The sequence below is a fragment of the Acomys minous genome, assembly GCF_964271855.1.
Source record: "Acomys minous genome assembly, chromosome: 1".
NCBI classification, from domain to species: Eukaryota; Metazoa; Chordata; class Mammalia; order Rodentia; family Muridae; genus Acomys; species Acomys minous.
The window spans coordinates 131,856,541-131,879,440 of record NC_140483.1 but is presented as its reverse complement, the minus strand read 5'-3'; the positions used below and the strand labels follow the sequence as shown (position 1 = coordinate 131,879,440).

The window sequence follows — 22,900 nt, the reverse complement described above, 5'->3', positions numbered from 1 at the left end:
TATTTTTATCTCAATTATCTATGCCCATAGGGCTCATTCAATCAATTTTTCACTAAGTAGTTTTCAAAATATAATTACTCTTATGGGTAGGTCTATGAACAGCAGTGTCATTTATACTATCGTTCACTAATTGCACTTTGAAGCTATTATAATGAATTATACTAGTACATTCTTCAAGAAGATCAGTTAATGCTAATCATTTGTATCACATATATCACTTAGAAGAGATCCATCCATAAAAGCCTTTCATTTACAGCCTCATTTCTTTTCAATTCTCTTGTAATGCATGTTATAGCCGTAAACACACACAACATGTGCTTCTCCTCCCTATTAGCTGGATGATATGATTCTAAGTTAAGTATTGACATTTGGAGACCAAACATATTCTATGATAGTAGTAAAGCTGTTTAAATCCCAGTGTAATAATTATTCTTAAAAGTTAAGATATTGTATGATATGCAAATAGTCAACTTTGCTTAAAGTGATTAAAGTCTGGTTTGTAGGTCATTGCCAATATCTTTGCTTAGCATGTGTGGAGCTTTAGGTTCAATCTTACTACCATAAAGTATATAAATGAATGATGGCATAAAATGCATTATTTCCAGCTTACCTCTCCATTCTGCTCTGTTTTTGCTTTTTTTCGGCTGTGGTTTTTGGGTTAGGGTGCTATTTCAGTTTTTATTGCTTGTGTTAAAATTTAAAAATAGCCTTTAAATTTGACCTTTGAAATGTGAAGAATAATCGTGGTGTGGTCTTGCCACAAAGAAGAACTCTTTTTTTTTTTTTTTTTTTTTTTTTTTTTTTGGTTTGCTTTTCTTTTTTTTTTTTTTTTTACACATTTTTATTGAAAATTAAAAATAATTCCTATTACATCTCATTTTCTATCCCATCCCATGCATCCTCCCATTCCTCCCTCCCTCCCACTTTCACCCCAATCCCCCTTCCCTATGACTGTGGCTGTGGGGGACCTCCTCCCCCTGAATATGGTGCTAGGGTATCAAGTCTTTTCTTGTTAGTCCTCTATCCTTCTTCTGAGTGCCATTGGGCCTCCCCCACAAAGGGACATGGCCAAATATGGGGCACCAGAGATCCTGTGAAAGTCAGTCCCCAGTCTTCACTTAGCTGTGGAGAATGTTCAGTCCCTTGGCTAGATCTGGGTAGGGGTTTGATGATGACTGCCCGTTTTGTCCATGGTTGGTGCCTTAGATCAAGCAGAATCCCTGGGCTCAGATCTAGCCATCATAATGTTCTTCTTGTAGGTTTCTAGGACCCTCTGGGTCCCCCTACTTGCCTATCCTCTATATTTTCCTCATCTAGAGTCTCAATAGGATGTCCTCACCTCTATCCGCGTTTCCTGGTAGGTGCAGACTTTCATGGGACCTGTCCCTTGGGCTAGTGTCCGGTAATAAGTGAGTATATACCATTTGACTCTTTCTGCTTCTGGGTTAGCTCACTCATTATGATCATTTCTAGTTCAATCCATTTGTCCACAAATTTTGGAAAATCCTTGTTTTTAATAGCTGAGTAATATTCCATCGTGTATATGTACCACAGTTTCTTTATCCATTCTTCTACTGAGGGGCACTTAGGCTGTTTCCATGTTCTGGCGATTATGAATAAGGCTGCTATGAACATGGTTGAGCAAATTTTCTTGTTGTGTGCTGGAGCATCTTCTGGGTATACTCCTAGGAGTGGAATAGCTGGGTCTTGAGGAAGCCCTATTCCCATTTTTCTGAGATAGCACCAGATAGTTTTCCAAAGTGGCTGTACTAGTTTGCATTCCCACCAGCAATGAAGGAGTGTTCCTCTCTCTCCACATCCTCGCCAGCATGTGTTGTCACTTGAATGTTTGATTTTAGCCATTCTGATGGGTGTAAGATGGAATCTCAGAGTTGTTTTGATTTGCATTTCTCTGATGACTAGAGATGTTGAGCATTTCTTTAAGTGTGTCTCAGCCATTTGATATTCCTCTGTTGAGAATTCTCTGTTTAATTCTGAGCCCCATTTCTCAATTGGGTTATTTGGTTTGGTGGCATTTAATTTCTTGAGTTCTTTATAAAGTTTGGATATTAGACCTTTGTCAGATGCAGGGTTGGTGAAGATCTTTTCCCAGTTTGTAGGCTGTCGCTTTGTTCTTTTGACAGTGTCTCCAGCCTTACAGAAGCTTCTCAGCCTCATGAGGTCCCATTTATTAATTGTTGACCTTAAGGCCTGGGCTGTTGGTGTTCTGTTCAGGAAGTTGTCTCCTGTGCCGATGTGTTCCAGGCTCTTCCCCACCTTTTCTTCTAACTGATTTAGTGTCTCTGGTTTTATATTGAGGTCTTTAATCCATTTGGACTTGAGTTTTGTGCATGGTGACAAGTATGTGTCCAATTGCATTTTTCTACATGTAGAAATCCAGTTAGACCAGCACCATTTGTTGAAGATGCTATCCTTTTTCCATTGAATAGATGTGGCTTCTTTGTCGAAAATCAGGTGACTATATGTGTGTGGATTCATATCTGGGTCTTCAATTCGATTCCATTGATCAACCAGCCTATTGCTGTGCCAGTACCATGCTGTTTTAAGTACTATTGCTCTATAGTACAGCTTGAGATCAGGTATGGAGATTCCTCCTGAGGATCTTTTATTGTATAAGATTGTTTTAGCTATTCTGGGTTTTTTGTTTTTCCATATAAAGTTGAGAATTGACCTTTCAATGTCTTTAAAAAATTGTGTAGGTATTTTGATAGGGATTGCATTGAATCTGTAAATTGCTTTTGGTAAAATGGCCATTTTTACTAGGTTGATTCTCCCGATCCACGAACAGGGGAGATCCCTCCATCTTCTCAAGTCACCTTCAATCTCTTTCTTTAGGGACTTAAAGTTTTTTTCAAACAAGTCTTTCACTTGTTTGGTTAGAGTTACTCCTAGATATTTTAACTTGCTTGTGGCTAATGTGAAGGGTGTAGATTTCCTAATTTCTTCCTCTGTATGATTGTCATTTGTATATAGGAAGGCTACTGATTTTTTTGAGTTAATTTTGTACCCAGCCAGTTTGCTGAACGTGCTTATCAACTGAAGGAGTTCTCTGGTGGAATTTTGGGGGTCACTTATGTACACTATCATATCATCTGCAAATAGGGATAGTTTGACTTCTTCCTTTCCCATTTGGATGCCCTTGATCTCCTTGTGTTGTCTTATTGCTCTGGCTAGGACTTCAAGGACTATATTGAAGAGATATGGAGAAAGTGGGCAGCCTTGTCTGGTCCCTGATTTTAGAGGAATTTCCTTGAGTATCTCTCCATTTAATTTGATTCTGGCTATTGGCTTGCTGTATATCGCCTTTATTATGTTTAGGAATGTACCTTGTATCCCCGATCTCTCCAATACTTTAATCATGAATGGGTGTTGGATTTTGTCAAATGCTTTTTCTGCATCTAAGGAGATGATCATGTGGTTTTTTTTCTTTAGTTTGTTTATATGGTGGATTACATTGATGGATTTCCGTATATTAAACCATCCCTGCATTCCTGGAATGAAGCCTACCTGTTCATGATGAATGATATCTTTGATATGGTCAAAGAAGAACTCTTTTTTGGTGGTAACAATGCAGTGTGTATGCATGTGTGTGCATGTGCACATCCATGCTTGCATGTGTGTGTGTGTGTTTGCATGTATGCATGCTAGTTACTCTAAATAATATATATGTAAGCATGTATACATTTGTACAATTCTTTTTTTCTTTTTAAAATTTTTTTATTTAATTAATTTATTCAGATTACAACTAAGTTGTTATCCCATCACTTGTATCCTCCCAGTCCTCCCTCCCTCCCACTTTCACGCTATTCCCCTCCCCTAGGTCCATGACCAAGGGGTACCTCCTCCCGCACTATATGGTCATAGGCTATCAAGTCTCTTTTGGTAGCCTGCTTATTCTTTCTTTGAGTGCCACCAGGCCTCCCCACCAAGGAGAGGTGGTCCGAACTCTGGCATTTGTATAATTCTACGAAGTTTCTCACTTGCAATAAAAAGCAAAAAGTGATCTTGAAAGAATAGACATAGAAAATGTTCCTGGGAGTCTATAAATGTAACAATGCCCACAGCACATACAAGCTGTCTTAGTTAGGTTTCAATTGCTGTGATAAATACCATGACCAAAAAATGCTTGGGGAGGAAAGGGCTCATTGAGGGCTTATGGTTCAAGAAGAATAAGAATCCATCACCACCACACCTGGGAAGCATGGTGGTGGCCAGCCCTGGTGGCAGAAACTGCTCACATCACCCAACCCAAACCGCAAGCACATTGGGAATGGCAAGTGGGTTTTGAGACCTCAAAGGGTCCTGATGCTGTTCCTCCAGTAAGGCCACATCACCTAAACTGCTCCAAAGGGCCACTAACTGTGGGCCAAAAATTTAAGTGCCTAGGACTATGAAGGGTATTTTCATCCAAACTATCACCTACGCCTATTGATTTATTTTCTTTTTTTCCTTTTCTTTTATTAACTTTTGCATCAGTATGAGTGTCTTTTATGACACCCTGGAATACTAGGGTTCATGGAGGTGGTAAAGTGGCAATGGTGAATTTGGGTATCTGGTCTCCAAAAAGTACCTGCCGCTTTACCCCTGATTCTTGAATGGCTGCCAAGCGGATCACCCCACCACTGGAGCCATCCAGTTCCAAGGCGCCAAAGCTAGAGCATTGGCAGTGAATTGCAGACATTCGTCCTTGGTCACGCCTTCCCCATAGGTAGCATCAACATAGCCAGAGATTTATGAGCTCCTGGAGCCCCCAATGGCAAAAGGCTGCCTTACCATCATGCCCCTCCCCCATGGGAATTGAGTACACCTGCCCGCCTTCTTAAGGGTCTCAGCCTGCAATGTACCAGTAACAAATTTCCTTTAAGAGACTGGCGGCCATGTGTACTAGTGGAGGCTCATTTCCTTCAATACTGTGGAAACCAAACTGGTAAGTGACAGCACCAGCTACTGCTTGGGTATCAGCAGGCGAGCCTGAGTGGCAGCAGAAGATGTGATCATGGATAGGGGTCAGTTTAACAGTCACTCAGTTGGCGATGTAAGTAAGACCCAGTGGTTGTTCTGTAGTCTGCTCCTAGAACCATGCCCCAACCAAATTGCACAGCCATGATCGTGGCCCCTGTGGAGACTTCTAGGTTTTCCCAGTCTAGGGTGAGAGCCTCTGGGCCAGAAGCAGGTGCACATGCCACTCCAGGAACAGCTAAAGTGGCCACCATCTTCTTTTTCTAGCACTGCAGCAAAGAAACCTTCGTAAAGCACTCTGTCACTCTCTTTAGTACCTCTCTGCGGCCTTCTGGGAGCCCTGAATTTTTTTTAACACTACTTTTTCTCAAACTACATCCTAACCGGCAGATATAATGTAGTTATAGTAACTTAGATATGTAGGGTTTTATTTTAGTGTGTAAAGGTCAGTAGCTCTGTAGCTCAAATTTTCCCTCTCTTTTTCTCCATTTAAGGTTATAATATATCTTTAGTGAAAGTGAAAAGTTATAAACTTTATTCACTCGTCTTCCCAATATAGTTAAATACTTTTGATGAATATTCCCTGAATATATAGAAAAAGCAAGGTACATTTTATTGAAGAAGCAAAATTTATAGTGAAATAACTTAATATTGATATAAAACTACTTGAAAGGGTTTGTTTGAACTTTAATTCCTATTGAACACTGTATCCTTTTATCAGTTCCAATCTTATTCTAATATTTTTTTTTTTTGCTTTACTTCAATCTAAAGACATTTGCACTTTCTCACTGATATTTCCCGTAGCTTCAGAGTGAAGTTGTTATGTCTCATGGTTGCTTACAGTTTTAGAACTTGGTTATCAGATACTTTAAAATGTTTTAGAAATTAATTAATTAATTCACTTTACATCCTCTCCTCCCAGTACCCTCCTCCTTCCCTCCTCCTTCCTTCCTCCCCTCCCCCTCCCCTATTCCTTAGACAATGGGAACTCCACCCACCCAACCCAGTTCACCAAGGCACATCACTGGGGAGCCATCAAAAAGCAGACAATAGAGTCCGTGTCAGAGACAGCTCCTGTTCCCCTTTCTAGCCTGAGTTGCCCATGCGCCACATCTGTGTAGGGGGCCTAGTCCATGCATGGTCCTTGGTGCTTCAGTTTCTGAAAGCCGCTCTGGGCCCTGTTGGCTTTGTTTGTCTTCTTGTGGGGCTCCTGTCACCACCAGGTTTTTCTATCCATCCCTCCACTTTTGCACAAGACTCCCTATGTATTACCTAATGTTTGGCTGTGGGTCTCCGCGTCTGTTTGGATCTGCTGCTGGGTGTAGCCTTGCAGAGGACAGCTATGCTAGCTCCTTGTCTGTGAGCATAGAAGAGTATCGTTAATAGTGTCAGAGGTTGGCTCTCTCTCATGAGGTGAATCTCAGATGGGCCAGGAGTTGTTTGGAAATTCTCTCAATCTCTGCTCTATCTTTATCCTTTTACGCAGGGTAAATTTTGGGTTGAAGTTTTTGTGGTTGAGTTTGTGTTCCATTCCCTCCACTAGGAGTCCTGTCTAGTTAGAGGGTGTCCTCTTCAGTCCCCATGACCCTTGCTACTAGGAGTCTCAGCTACACTCACCCTCTTATCCCCCCAGAAGCCTACCCTGTCCTTGCTACAGGATCTTTGATCCCTTTGCAGTCACTGTGGTTGTGAACTGAAAAAGCCAGTCTTTTGTTGATCCAAAACACATACCTTTAATCCAAGAGCTTTCTGTTTATTGTAAACAGGTGACTAAGGTATGGTCCAGCAAGCTCTAGCACACATCTTTAATCTAAGAGCTTTCTGTATACAAGATTTAATAAAATTAAGCCTAAGTCAAGAGGTGGAGTAAGAAACCAGCTGACAGGGAATAAAGAGTAGAGGGGAATTTGAGTTGAGGAGTATTTAAGACAGCACATAGAAGTAGAAGAAGCTCTTGGGCTTTTAGCTTTTAGCTTTAGCTCTTGAGCTCTTCAGCTCCTCGGCCTTTGGATTTTTGGGCTTTTTCTTCTGGGCTGTCCGCTGAGCTAGTGAGCCTTTTGGGCCTCTTCCATTGGGATGTGAGCTGGGTAGGAAGGTCAGCTGGGTGCTTTCTCTGCCTCTCTGAGCTAGCAGGTTTTCATCCCAGCATCTGGCTTCTGAGTCCTTATTGGTAAATAGAACGATTGGGGTTTACTTTTAAAACCACATGTCCCAGGTCTTCAGCTTGTGCCTGTGCCCACAGTTTCTCTTCTCTCTGCAGGCTGTCTGTGCTCTCATGCCACTTTCCCCAGATCTGATCTTCATTCTCATTTCTATCTGCATTCCTTCTCCTACCTTGTTCCCTCTCTTTGGTCACTTCCACCATCTATTCTATTTTCCCTTTGGAGTGAGATTTAATCACCCTCCCTTGGGTTCTCGTTGTTGCTTAGCTTCTTTGGGTCTGTGAATTGTAGTATGTTTATCTTGTATTATGTGTCTTAAACCCACCGATGAGTGAGGACATCCCATGTGTGTCTTTCTGCCTCTGGCTTACCTTACTCAGGATGATCCTAGTTCCAGCCATTTGACTGCAAATTTCATGACTTCCTTGTTTTTAGTAGCTGAGTAGTATCCTATTGTGTAAATGTATCACAATTTATCCATTTTCTGGTTGAGGGACATCTAGGTTTTTTTTCCCCAGATGTTGGCTATTATGAATAAAGTTGCTATGAACATACTTGTTGTATGGTAGAGCATCTTTTGGGTATACATCATGAGTGTAATAGCTGAGTCTTGAGGTAGAGGTAGAGGTAGTCCCAATTTTCTGAGAAAGTGCCAGACTTATTTCCAGACTGGTTAAGTTACTCCCACCAGCAATGGAGGAGTGTTCCTTTTTCTCCACATGCAAACCATCATGTATTGTCACTAGAGATTTTGATCTTAGCCATTCTGATAGGTGTAAGAGGGAATCTCAGAGTCATTTTGGTTTGCATTTCCTTGAGCACTGAGGATGTTGAACATTTCTTTAAGTGCTTCTCAGCCATTGAGATTCCTCTGTCTAGAATTCTCTGTTTAGGTCTGTATTTCACTTTTTAATGGTATTATTTTGTTTGTACAAACACTAGATTTTTGACAAAAGTGCCAAAACTATACAATGCCAAAAAGAAAGCATCTTGAACAAATGGTGCTGGTCTAACTGGATATCTACATGTAAAAAAGTGCAAATAGATCCATATTTATCACTTTGCATAAAACGCAAGTCCACGTGGATCAAAGGCCTCTATGTAAAACCATATATACTAAATCTATTAGAAGAGAAAGTAGGGAAGAGTGTTAAACACATTGGGATGGGGGACAACTTCCTGAACAGAAAACCAACAGCTCAGCCTCTATGATCAATACTTAATAAAATGGGACTTCATGAAACTGAAAGGATTCTGTAGGCCAAAGAACAAAACCTCACTCTATAGATGGGAAAAGATCATCACTAATCTTATATTTGAGAATGGGTTAATATCCAAAGAACTCAAAAAGTTAAATACTAGACAAATTTTACTGAAATCTTGTAAAATATCTGTTATGTAGAAAGTTATATGCCAGGCTTTTAGGGGAGACAACAAATTAATTCCAGTATAAATGCAACAAATATAAATCAGAACAATAATGAGTTTAAAGCACAAAGCAAACAGACAAACAAAACAAAAATCAAAACCCCTAAAACAAACAAAAGCAAACCCAAATAAGTGAAAAAGAATAATGCAATTGATTCTGGTAGAATTTGTCATCTAATGAGAATTTTAGCAAAGGGAAAGTTTTTACTTAGAGAAAGGTTAATCTTTCTGTCTTTTGTGATTTATGTTTATGTGTGTGGTGTGTTTGTATATGTGTGGTTGCATGCCCTTGTGAGTACATATGATTGTGTGCATTTGTGTATATATGTGTGTATATGTATGTATATGTTTATGTGTGTATATATATGTATGTGTGTATCTGTGTATATATGTATGTGTGCCTGTATGTGTATGTGTATGTGTATTTGTGTGGATGTATATGAGTGTGTTTGTATATGTGTGTATGTGTGCTTATATGTGTGTATATGTGAGCAAACATGTGTGTGTATGTGAATGTGTGTGTATATATTTTTATGTGAGCGTGTTTGTGTATATGTGTGAGTGTATATGTGTGTATGCCTGTGTATCTATGTGTAACATGTATGTGTCTGTAGTATAAGTGTGTCTGTGTGTGTATATATATATATATATATATATATATATATATATATATGTGTGTGTGTGTGTGTGTGTGCATGTTTGTATATGTGTGTATGTGTTTTTATATGTGTATAAATGTGTGTGTATGTGTGGGTGTGCATATATATGATTATATACATGTTTGTGTGTATGTATGTGTGTTTGTGTGACTGTATATGTATGTGAGTATACATATGTTCATGAGTGTGTACTTATGTGAATATATATGTGTTTGCACATGTTCCTCTGTGTGTGTGTGTGTGTGTGTGTGTGTGTGTGTGTGTGTGTGTGTGTGTTATTCTGGAGGATGGCAGAAAAGGCTGTGAGATCCTTTGGAGTTTAAATTATAGGTGGTGCTGAGGTGCCATGTGGGTGCTAGAAGAGGAACTAAGATCTTCTGAAAGACCATCAAATGTTCTTAGCAGCTGAGCCACCTCTTTGGACTTTCTCCTTTCTTGTCTCTCCCCCCTCCCCACTTTCTTTTCTCTTTCTCTTCCATTTATTCTTAGGAAATGAAGAAACTCTTATCACAGGAATTTCAACATGCTCACAGTTCCTAATAGTTAATACAATTAATAGTAGACATTTAGTTTAGTGTTTAAAGTTTCAAAATACGGCACATGGACAGAGCTTGTTTGTTAATGTTGATTCCTGTAATGTGATCATATAAAAATGACTGTAAAGATACTTTCTGGTTATGAGAAGGAAGTAATTTAAAATATTTTAAATATAGACAGTCTTGTTTAGCAGGCTTTTGTAGGAAAGATTCAACAATTCCACTATTATGCCATTTCTATAATAATAGCACTTTTGTTACAAAACATCATCATTATAAAAATGTTATTGTAAGAAATGCTCTGTTATTTGGAATTGCTTTATCGATGAAAGTGCTAAAATGTCTTCTTAGAGAAAATTATCACAATGTTTTCTTGCTTTGTAATGAAAATTTTACTCCAAATCTTATTTAATTCTCCTATAAAATGGTTCTCAGATTTTCTTCTGATGACTTGGAGGCCTGGTCCAGATGGTAGCTGAGGACAGGAAATTGCTTGATAGACAAAAATCAGTTTGGGAAAATAGGCTGACTTTTTAGCTGTCAGCTTGTAGGAAGTCAAGTGAGCATCATTTCTTTGCTTTATGAAGTCTCAAATACTGTATATTTTGTTTTTTCAAACAAACATTATATACTAATTTCTATAAGATATTCAGGCAACTGTGTTTTATTTTACTTGGGTATTTTATCCACTTATACATGACACACAGTGCAATTGTTGAAATAATAAAGTTTAAAATGTGTTTCACCAATAGTTAATATAATTGTCAAAGTAAATTTTAGTAACCTGTATGTGCCAGATAGAAAGTATGAACCAAGGGAAATAAATCTTTTAAAGTATAAATATGCTTATAAAATATATCTGTCTTATAATATTGAAATCCAGATGTGATTAAATAAATTAATGATAGCCATGTTTTTAGCATGCAGCACTAATAAAAAAATAATAGGAGTTAGCTTGGCATGGTGGCATACACCTGTAATCCCAGCACTCTGGGAGGCAAAGGCAGGTGGATCTGTGTGATTCAAGGCCAGCTTGGTCTACAAAGTGACTCCAGAACAGCCAAGGCTACACAGAGAAACCCTATTTTGAAAAATAAAAACAAGCCATGGTTGGTGGTACATGCTTTTAATCTCAGCACTCAGGGAGGCAGAAGCAGGTAGATCTCTGTGATTTTTGACGCCACTCTGCTCTACTGATCTCCACAATGTGCCCAGGACAGCCAAGGTTACATAGAGAAATCTTGTCTTGAAAACAACAACAGCAACAGCAACAACAGCAGCAGCAGCAGCAGCAGCAACAACAACAACAGGTGTTATTTTGCAATTACCATGTCAGAATAAAAAAAAAATCACAGAATCTTGTGTTTTAAGAAATCTTAATGATAATGCAACTGCCCTCCATACATGTTTAAATAAGATTCAAAATATGATTAAAATACTTCACTGTGTTCACTGGGCCTGCTTTGTCATTATTATGCAATTGAGTGTTTCATTTTCAAAGAACATTCACAGTCTGTCTATAAAAATTGTGCTTCACAGTTAACATGAATGTGTGGATCCTATGTATTAAGGAAGATATCTGTCAGAATGGTTCTTGAATAGGAAGACTGGTGGTTGAGAAGAACACACAGGTGTGTGTGTGTGTTGACCCTAGAATATAATTCCTAATTAACCCATTTGAGCATGGCTTAAAAATCAAAGTTATGCAAGCAGATTAACAAATACTTCAGAATTAAATTAGAATCATATGTATAAGGCATTCCTAAAGCACAAAATTCTAAGAAAAGTTTCTTAAATACATGGCTAAGTTTGATGAGCCATCTAGTGTTTGAAACCCTTCTGTAACAGGTGAGCTGAGAGGCCACCAAGATACAGGAAACATCTTTAGGCAGAAGGAATGCGCATACCCACGGGTCCACCCAATTTGTCCTTTGACAGAAAAGTTCTTCCTTTCTGTGAGATTTGTTTTATAATTTTACATGTTCTACATTCTTTTCTTTAAATTAATACTGAACAGATTTTTATTTTATTCCAGCACTGGATAATTTGTATATTCAGCTTTAACACCCCTGATAAAAGTCCTGGAGAGACTATAGACAAGAAGGACAGCCAACATTACCCTAAGTGTAGAGAAACTCAAGGTGTTCGAACTAAAATTAGTAATAAGACAAAAATGCCCACTCTCTCTACTTCTGTTCAATATAGTACTTGAAGTTGTAGCTAGAGCAATAAGATAAGTGAAGGATATCAAGGGAATGCAAGTAGAAAAGGAGGAAGCCAATGTACCTTTATTTGTAGATAAGATTTTATACATAAATCACCCTAAAGATTCTACAAGGAATCTTCTAGAGGTGATAAACTCTTTTAGTAAATTAGTAGGATATAAAATTCACACGGAAAAAAAATCGGTAGCTCCATCAGAATGCTCAATCAATAGCTTTATCTCATCTTACTATTTTCATTCATTTTAGGTTTGTTTTTGTCTCTATTATCTTCTAAATGAGTTACATAAGCCAAGGTGTCCCTTAAAATGTTTGTTTTTGCTAAATAGAGGTCCAAATATAGTTTTACTTCACAGAATATAACGGCTGTTCATTTAGACATTTGAAAAACTTTACAGTTTATTACAAACAATATTAAATAGGTTATTCCTTCTACTGGAAATTATTGGTATACAATTTTTTTCCTTCCTAAGTAGTTGTATATTTTCTTACATCATGCTTTTTCAGGCCTTTGGCATTATGGGATATAAGATGGATAGTAATTTAAGACAAATTCACATATTCAGATTTATCCTATTTTAGCCTGAAATTCATGTTTGTTTCCGCTATCATATTTTAATGTAATGTTGCAATATAAAATATATGATAAAAACCTCTGTTTATTCAAGCAAACTCTGAAGAACAAATGATGAAATCAGTGATTTGACCATTTGGTTGCCAACATTTTCCCTTCAGTATATTGTCACTACTATGTTTCTGCTGTATTTTACTTCTTATTGAATCCCTGTTGTTATTTCTCTGACATATTAACAAAATTGATATTTCTTGGTCTGCTTTTGCAGTTATAGCATTGCAAAACCAATTCAGTTTCTTTGTTTTGTTGCAATTGAAAAATGATAGATCATCAATTTTGATAGTTCTAGTCAAGACTTGCTAGTACAACCAAAGAAATATAAGAATATACATTTTCTAATAAATTTAAGTTATTTATTAAGTATAATGATAAATTAAGTAATTTATTCTTCAGCTTTGGGTACCCTTGAATAGATCAATATCTCAGGTGCTATTCCTCCACTAACTAGTCTTATTAGAGATGGACACACAAACCAAAATGTATATATTAGTCAGGGTTTTATAAACAGAACTGATAGAACGAATATATAAAGGAGATTTATTAGACTGGCTCATAGGCTATGGTCCAGCTAATCCAACAATGGCTGTCTATGAAATGATGGTCCAAGAATCCAGTAGTTGTTCAGTTCATGAGGCTGAATGTCTCAGCTGATCTTCAGTATAGGCTATAATCCCAAAGAAGTAGGCTTTAATGACCCTGAAGGGCTAGACTTGCTATCAGCACACAGGCTTCCTTCTTCCATTTCTGTTAAGGTAATTTAAAAAACCGTTTGTTTCTCACTTTCTCTATTACCTGGCTACCGCACAAATTATTGAGAGTCTATTATATTACTTTAACAAGTTTCACAGCACAAGAACTGAGCAGTCATTACTCTATTCTTAACCATCTATGCAAGTTTGGCTTCCTCCAAATGTGTATCCCAGCAATATCTGTATTTTGTAGCTTTCCCTATTCCAGCTCCTTCCTCTAGATGTCTCCTTGACCTCTATCATGGATGAATCCCTTGGCTGAATCTTCTAATTCCTCTTCCTTTGGCTGTAAGGAAGCCCAGTTTTATTCTCTCTCCTGCTCAGTGATTGGCTATAAGCTTATTTATTGGGGGAGCAATGTTTAATCAACATTGAGACAAGATAGTCTCAGAACAAGGATTGCAACCAGAATATGGGGGCAGGTATAGAAATCAGCATTTTAATTATACAACAACCTTATGCCTACATACATATTTACTTTCTATAGAGTGGTTCAAATTAAAGGTGGTCTTCCCACCTCAAAAAATCTGGGTTAAAAGTTTATTTTCCTACATCAAAGATATGGATTAGAAATGGCTCTTCCCACTTCAAATGATTTAATTAATTAAAAAAAAAACCTCATTACTAAGAGGCTTGGCTGAAGTCACTTTGTAGACTCCAGGGAGTTTCCAGTGCATATTTCTACAGTGTCCCCAGTTCCAGTCCTCTCTTCCAGTGCTTGAACTTGCTATCATCTGTAGCCAGGAAAGGCTCCCAGCAATGGGACTCAGTAACCAGCCCATCCACAAAACCTACCTAAAATCTGTCCTGCCTGCAAGATGTGCTTGGGTAATGGTGGTAGGAGTAGCCACCAATGACTGTTCCCACTTGAGACAATCACCATGAGAGGGAGCCTGCCTGGATGTGCAGGAACCATAGCCAGGGCAGCCCACAGACCCAGGATCAAACCAATCAACTGGGGAAAAAAATCAGTGAAATTCTACTATACTCAGAGTTTGGTGCCTACCCCAATTATCACCAGAGAGGCACTATCTGGCAACTGCTGGGAACAGATGCAGAGACCCATAGCCAAACAGTAGGCAGAGGCAAGAGTGCCATACAGAAGAGAAAAAGGAAGAACTGTGGGACCCAGAGCAGTCTAAGATACTGTGAGAACACAGTCCACAGAATCAACTAAGTAGAGCTCAAAGGGGCTCACAGACTGAAGGAACAAATAGGGACCCTGTATGGGTCCAAGCTATGTCCTCTGCATATATAGTATGGTTGTTTAGCTTGGTGTTCTTGTGGGACTCCCAATAATGAGGGTGGGGTTATCTTTGTGTCTTTTGCCTATGCTTTGGACCCCTCTCCTCCTACTTGCCTTGATAAGAGGGGTTTTGTCTCCTCATTGGAGGAGCGGAGAGATGGGAGTGGGAGAAGTGGAGGGAGCCTAAACTGAGGTTGGGATGTTATGCATGAGAGAATAATAAATAGAAGAAGAAGAAGAAGAAGAAGAAGAAGAAGAAGAAGAAGAAGAAGAAGAAGAAGAAAGAGAAAAAGAGGAGGAAGTTCCTTATAGATGTGCCCAGTCATCTGGGTTTTAGTTAATCCAGATATAGGCAAGTTGATAATGAAGAACAGTCATTACACTGTATTCATCAATTTATATGAAGACATAGAACTTCCCTATGTCATTTCCATATCCTATAAGTCGATTTACCTAGGATTACATGGTATAAAAACGTAATAGTCACTAGAGGTATGTTACAGGCAAGATAAATCAGATATTGACTGATAAAAGCCATTCTGACCAAAATAAATGAAGGAATGAAATAAACAGATCATGCTTATGTATACATTTTTGCCGAGTTTCACAAGTCTAGAGAAATCAATATACAGATTATTGGGTTAATATAAAAGTGACTTAGCTGACAATACTATTAGTTTTACCTTTAAGCATGAATGCTTTGGCATGACTACTATGTATTGATCTTCAGTTCTTCAAAGGTAGAAATACAATTAAGAAACAAATATTTTATTAGTATATTTCAAGAGTTGAGATTTGCATACAATGCAAATCATCCTTTTCCTGCCCAACTAACTCTTCCCCCCATCCCTTCTCCTACTTACTTACTCCCCCCCACCTCCAAAGCCTTGTTTATTTTTGATTCTGAGTGATATTCAAGCATCCTCACTTAGGCCCATCTTATATCTTAGCTTCATTGGGTCTGTGGATTGTAGCATGATTATCTCGTATTTTATGGCAAATATCCACTGAAAAGTGAGTACATACTATATGCATGTCTTTTGGATTTGGGTTATTTCACTCAGGATGATCTTTCCTAGTTCCATCATTTGTCTTCAAATTTCAAGATGTCCTTATTTTTAATAGCTGTGTAGTATTTCATTATGTAAAAAATACTATGTTTTCTCTATCCATTCTTCCATTGAGAGACATCTAGATTGTTTCCAGTTTCTGCCTATTATTAATAAAGCTGCTGTGAACATAGTTGAGCAAATGTCCTTGTTGTGTAGTGGAACATCTTTTGGGTATACGCTCAGGAATGGTTTAGCTGGGACTTGAGGTAGAACTATTCCCAATTTTCTAAGAAAATACTAGATTGATTTCCAAAGTAATTGTACAAGTTTGTATGCCCACCAGCAATAGACAAGTGTTCTCCTTTCTTCACAACCTCATCAGCATGTGCTGTCACTTCAGTTTTTGTCATAGCAATCCTGATGGGTGTAAGACGGCATCTCAGAGTTGTTTTGATCTGCATTTCCCTGATGACTAAGGACATTGAGCATTTGTTTAAGTGTTTCTCATCCATTCAAGATTTCTCCATTGAGAATCTCTATTTAGCTCTGTACCCCACTTTTAAATTGGGTTATTTGGTTTGTTAATGTCTCTTTATATATTTTGGATATCAGCCCACTGTCAGTGTGGAGTTGATGACTATCTTTTCCCATTCTGTATGTTACTGTTCTGTGCTATTGATAGTGTCCTTTCCCTTACAGAAACATTTTTAAAATTTTGTGGACTACAGGATTTTGAAATAAGACCTAATAATTCTTTGGATTTCCTCAGTGCCAGTTGTGATGCCCCCCTTTTCATTTCTGATTTTGTTAATTTGGATATTGTCTCTTTGCCTTTTTGTTAGTTTGGCTAGTGGTTCTCAAAGTGATTTTCTCAAAGAACCAGCTCTTGGTTTTGTTGATTCTTTGTATTCCTCTGTGTTTCTATTTGATGACTTCAGCTCTAAGTTTGATTATTTCCTGACATCTCCTTTCAGGCATGTTTCCTTTTGAAATCTCAAAGTCCACCCCCAGTAACCAGTCTCTGCTGGTGTTCGCTTTATAGAAAGAAATGTCCCACAGAACTTCTCATGGTATTCTGGCTGATTCTGGATGCTTCCACTAACTTGTGCTGATTTGGAGGAACCTTGTTGTTTCATGCCACCAGTACTAATTCATGTTGTTGTTTGGTGTTTGCTTTTGGTATGGACTGCTGGTATCCTGACAATGAAGAGTGAAATTGCCCCAAGGAACTACTTCTAAACAGGTCTGCAAACTGTTTTTCCTATTAACCCTTTTTCTCCTCTACCTCCGGTCAGTAGGTTAAAAGGGATGTAGAAGAATGTAAGAACCCTAAATAAAGTATATTGTGAAAAATCTACGCTTACAATAAAGGTTATCTAGTAGGTATAAAACTTCCATGAGAGGACCACCTTGATTTCTCTGTGTTCTGTGATTCAGATGTGCGGTGTCTTCACTAATACAGTCTTATCATCAAGTTCTGGAGGGAAACTAAAAGCATCAATGAAAGCCTGTAGTGATTAGGGTGGGGATTCTATGGGACCCCAATGGTAGTACAAAATGTACAGCTACTAAATCAATCAGTATGTAAGTTCTCAAGGAGGTCTGTTCCAGGGAACAATACACTAATTGATTGTCCAGAGCCAAATAATCAACCTTTAAAGTAAACAAGGCACACACACACACACACACACACACACACACACACACACACACACACACACACAAAGAGGATCTCAGGGAGTTTTGTGGAGGAATGAGAGAAAAGATTGAGGGAGCTGGAGGGGTCAAGGACACCACAAGCAGGTCTACAGAGTTAAATAACCTGGTCTTATGGGGACTCACAGAGGCTGAACTACCAACCAAAGAACTTTCATGGGATGGACCTAGACACTCTACACATAGGTAGCAGATATGCAGCATGGTCCTCATGTGAGTCCCCTAACAATGAGATTAGAGGCTGTCTCTGACTCTGTTCCCTGCCTTTGGACCTAGTTACCAACTGGGCTGTCTTGTCTGGCCTCAGAGGGAGAGGGTGCCCTTGGATCTGCTGAGACTTAATGCATCAGGGTAGGTTGATTCCCAAGGAGGACTTCCTCTTCTCTGAGAAGAAAGAAAGGTGGGAATGGAAGCAGTAGGGTATGAGGTTGGGACTGGGAAGAGATGAGGGAGGGGCCTGTGACCAGGCTATAAAGAGATTAGATAAATAAATTAAAGGGAAAAAAGAGTTATTTATTACATTATTTCCCAAGGATTGAATAAGGTTTCTTTTGTTGATATCTAATTTCTATCAGATACACTGATATTTAAAAAAAACAAATAAACTCACTTGTTGTTTGCAAAATCACATAGATTCAAAGCACAGAGAGAGTTATAATATTTGTCTAGATTTGGTTGACTTAGTGTTATTACAATGAGATTTAACTATTTCAATATATTTGGTTCAGAAAATCCCAATCTATAGAATAGTTATATAATTTCTTCACAACTTTTTTTTTGGCTAATATAAAATATGCTAAGAGCTGTAATCCTGGGTTAAACAAAAACATGGCAAATGCATAAAAATATTATACCCAACAATATGTAATAATGACTATTTACCAAGGGCAGATTTGCTTATTTTTTCCCATATAGGCTATAGTAGAATTTGCTGGCCTGACTTTGGGCATTAGAGAAAATAGAAATCCCTGTGATGTCTTGTTGAGCTGCTGGTATTTCACTTTGCTTAAAGTCTCTGCTTCTAAACAGCTGTAATTTCCTCTGAATCAAGAGTATGACTATTTAAATTTGAGAATGTAAGGTATTTCTGTTCAATTTCCTTATCTTGGACTCACAAAGCTACCTGCCACTTACTAGATTTCTGATGCTGGATAAATTACTTGACACTTTTGGCTTTAGTTTCATCACCAGTAAAATAAGGAAAATGATGTTAACTTAGAGTATGAACTATGAACTAATGAAAATTTAAGTGTGTTCACAGTATCCCTTTTTCTCTCCTTCTTTTATTTCCTTCCCTCTTTTATATCCTTCTTCCCTCCCTCCTTCTCATTGTCTTTCATTCCATCCCTTTTTTCTTTCTTGATTTACCTTTATCCCCTCCTTCCCCCTCCTTCCTTCCTTCTTCCTTTTTCCCTACTTTATTCATTTCCTCTGTTCCTTGCTGTTTTCTGTTGTACCATTCTCCTAATCCAATTATGCTTTTGTATGTAAAAGTAACTTTGATTTGCCTGATATAATCCATTTGCTACCTCCTAGTCCTAGGCCTACTTCTGGAAGCTTCTAGTCTCCATACAATCCAATCTAGGCCTATATGTTTTCAGCCTCTGAGACTTACCTCTGAATAAGTTCACCCTTTCTCTCTCTTTCTGAATTTTTGTTGGCTGCATCAACTCAGCTGTTCTGGGTCAAACTTCTGTCCTAGAAGACTGTTTCAATCTGGTGTTTCTCTTGGCCACTGATTGAATTGCTCTGCTTGGCCTCATATTAACTTTGGCAATATCTTCTAGTCTTCTGGCTGCCTCTCATTCTCTGGATTGCTCTGTCTTCATCTGTGTCTATCTTGTTCTCTCTTCAAGCTGTCTCTGTAAATTCTCCTGGTGAAACTGCTTCTGAATTCCATGAACGGAACTGCCACAAACTCATCTGCCCTGCACCACCTCCCAACTCACTGACTCAACCAAAGTGCCTGAACAAAACTGATGAACTCAGAGGTCTGCAAGCCTGTCTCCTGAGTGCTGGGATTAATGGCCTGTACCACCATGCCTGGACCTAAGCTTCTCTGTACCGTAAACTTGCTATATACCAGGCTGACCTTGAACTTAGAGATCTGCTTGTCTCTTGTCTTCTGGGATTAAAGGCATGTCTGTATTACATGGATCACACAGACCTAGAAGGTCTTTTGATGTGATCTCTTGTCAATCAGCCAAGTTCTGAAATAAAAGTCCTCTACATTTGTAAATATAGTCATAGTACACCTATTTTGTCTTTGAACAATTTCTTCTATTATGCTAACTGAAAATTCAATTCCAAATTAAATCAGCCCATTATTTGTTCAGAGACATTTTGATGTATACTGTGGTTCAGAGATTCAATTAAGACAGTGTTCATTTAGGGAAAAAAAGCCCAAAGTCTAAACAAAACATTAATTGTGACATATTCTATTTGTAGCAGGAAATGCTATAATCCTCATAAGCATTATGATCAGCCTAGGTGTATGTGAAAGTCATCTGCAGAGGAAGCAGTTCAGCATTCCTGGGTAGAACAAAAAGGGGTGAAGCAGAGTCTAACAAAATCTGCCACATTTGTGAACCTGCAAGAGTTTGTGTGGCTCTAACACACAGCTTATAGGCCCATGCAGGGAAGAGCAAGCTGGCAGAAGTGGAAGAAGCTACACGCTGGAGAGCATTGCACACCGTACTTAGAGGCCATTACTTTCTAACAAGTCAACCATAGTTAGGATTTTAAAAGGCCGCACAACACACCTTATAGCTGTGTTTTCCTTTGTCAGGTTTTCCTTCCAGAGGAGAATCTCTGACTGCGGTTCTCAAACATGACTGCATGTTAGAGACACTTACAGAAACACTGAGGTCCTATCCACTCCTAGATATTCAGACTAAGCTGATGGTGGGGTCTAAGCTGATGGTGGGGTCTGGGGGAGGCAGTGACACCTTCAGTGACAGCTGTAGCACCCCAGGCAGTTCTACTTTCCTGGTGAACAGTTTGCTCTTTTTGGAGTTTCCTCATTTGTTCTTTCCTTTCTATCTGCCTGAAACCACATGTTACTTGGGAGATCTTATAGCAAGTCATATCATATAACAAAATTCAGGCCCTGAGCGATGTAAATTAGATTACGGAGTTATGTCTAACAGGGGAAAGTGCAGACTCTGATTGCAAAAGTTGAAAGTGAGATAGTAAGTAAAATAATTTCTAATATTACTTTCTGAAGAAACAAAGTTTTACTCATGATTAAGCCCTAACAGATATTTCTCACTGGGGAGTGTTTTAGAGAGTGGATTTTGAGGAGAACTTCTGCATACATATAAATCCTTTTATGTTTTCTCCCCCTAGCTATGATTTTAGTAGAGTTCCCTGCTAAAAGGTTTGAAACACTTTCTGAAAGTTTTTATATTGATATACAGCACTGCTAGTAATGAAGTAACACCTATTACGACCACAGTGGTGGTGAGACATGCTAGCTGTGTATCAAGGCAGCAGAATACAAAGTATCTTCCTCCTTACATCACCCAGCATATGTTCTGACTTTATCAGTGTTCGATTCTAACTATCAAAAAATGACAAAAACATCAGTTAAAAACTAGGTGTTCATGGTGTCGTATCTTTTAATTGTTGTTGTTTTAGTTGTTATCTTTTAATTGTTTAATTGTGTGACTAAATATATGAATTAACCTACTGGGCTCATTTAGTGTACATATATACATATTTTAGGGTCTGATACTTCAGATCATTTAATCATTTGGAGTATTTATATCTGGGGAGACTAATTCTCTCTCACCGAGCAGCTTTTAAGAAGCTATAGCTCTTGTTTTAGAGATGGGGCTGTGTGTAAGTCCCACAACTTACATTACTTTGTCAGTGGGTGTTATTATTCAGATCTTGTTTAAGCAGCTTTCATGGGAGTAGCTACCTTGACACACGTGGAGGACACGGTCTTGCAACAGTCTTCCTAGTCTTCTGGATCACTTCTAATTTCACACCACACAGTGTGGCTGGAGGGTCCCTGGGTTGAGGGCTTTGGGATTTTGAGAGAATCAAAGGGAGAAAGAGAGATGAGGAAGTCAAGAGAACATTGTGCCTTCTCTCTTGCCATGTTTCTGAGCCTCGGGTGTCAGGGTTGTGTCGTAGGTGTATAGACTGGAGCTGCACGTCCACAGTCAGTCGCTGTCTGCATTCTGACTAGCTGTGGCTTTTTCATCCACATTGAAAGAGGAGCCTCTTTGAAGAGAGGTGAGGGGTACACTTATCTGTGGGTACAATGATAGATATTTAAAATGTGTTTCATTTGCCCTACAGGTTGTATTGTATTGTGTTTTCATTTTTATTTCATTATAGGAGTTTTCACTATTTTCTTCTTTGACCTATTCATTATTTAATAAAGAACTGTTTAATTTCCACAAGGTTGTGTACTTGCTAGAGATTTGTTTATTGTTGATTCTGAGTTGTATTGCATAATGGTCAGACAGTATACATGCAGTTATTTTAGTTTTTCTCTATTTGTTAATGACTGTTTGTGTCCTATTGTGTTCTAGTTTAGACCATGGGCTGATAGGTAGGATGCACTTTTTTTTTTTGGAGTTTGGATAGAATATTCTGTAGTTATCTGTTAATTCCATTTGATACAGGATAGCTATCCTTTAATTATGATGTTTCTCTATTTGCTTTTAGTTCAGATGACCTGACTAATGGAGAAAGCAGAGTATTAAAGTCACCTGCTACTATTTGTATTAATCTGTGTCTTTACTTTTGGTAGAATGTATTTTTATAATATTCAGTTTTTCAGGGTTTGGTTTGTATATTTTTAGGATATTAGTGTATCCTTGGTTAATTATTCTCTTGATTTTAATGAAATATTCTTTTTGATTATCCAAAATATTTTTAGTTTGAAGACTATTTTGTCAGGTGTTAAAATGCCAATGCCTATTTGCTTCCTGTTCACATATTTTTGGAATATTTGCTCTATGTTTTCACTTTAAGGCAGTGCATATCTCTGAAACTAAGTTGATTATTGTAGGCAACTGAAAAATTAATTTAAAATTTGTTAAGTATTTTTTACATATACATTTATATTATTACACATACATACAATAAACTACCTATAGCAAGAAGAGACATGAAACAATCAGGAATTACATAAATATTACATTAATAGTGTTTTGGCTATTTGTATTTGGTAGCCTCGAAGAAAACATCTTTCCTATCTTGGTGAGTCTGAAATTCTGAGTATAAATCAATATCTATCATATCTCATCATTATCAACATACAACATTTATCTAGACCTAAAAACATCTTATCCCTCAAAAAACTAAGCTTAATTGTAAAACTAAACTATCTGATCTTCAACCCCATCAGAGACTTGAGAAGGAATAACATTAATTACCTGTGAATACAGGGAGTGCAGGTTAGCAACTTCTCAAATGAGAAAATGACAGAGGCAGTTTGTTGCCTGAACAGTCATCCAAAATTCTCCATAACTTTGGAGCATCATCTTCAGCTTTCT

At 38.1% G+C, this 22,900-nt stretch overlaps 1 long non-coding RNA gene and 1 pseudogene across 2 annotated transcripts in view; one reads left to right on the top strand and one right to left on the bottom strand.

Annotated features, from left to right (window-relative positions):
- LOC311603752 overlaps positions 1-22,900 on the top strand; it is a 688,670-nt gene that overhangs the window by 202,765 nt on the left and 463,005 nt on the right. The gene's annotated exons all lie outside the window — the stretch shown is intronic.
- LOC311596725 (proteasome subunit beta type-6-like) lies at positions 4,535-5,234 on the bottom strand (annotated as a pseudogene). The gene has a single exon. The product of its transcript is annotated as a proteasome subunit beta type-6-like (transcript).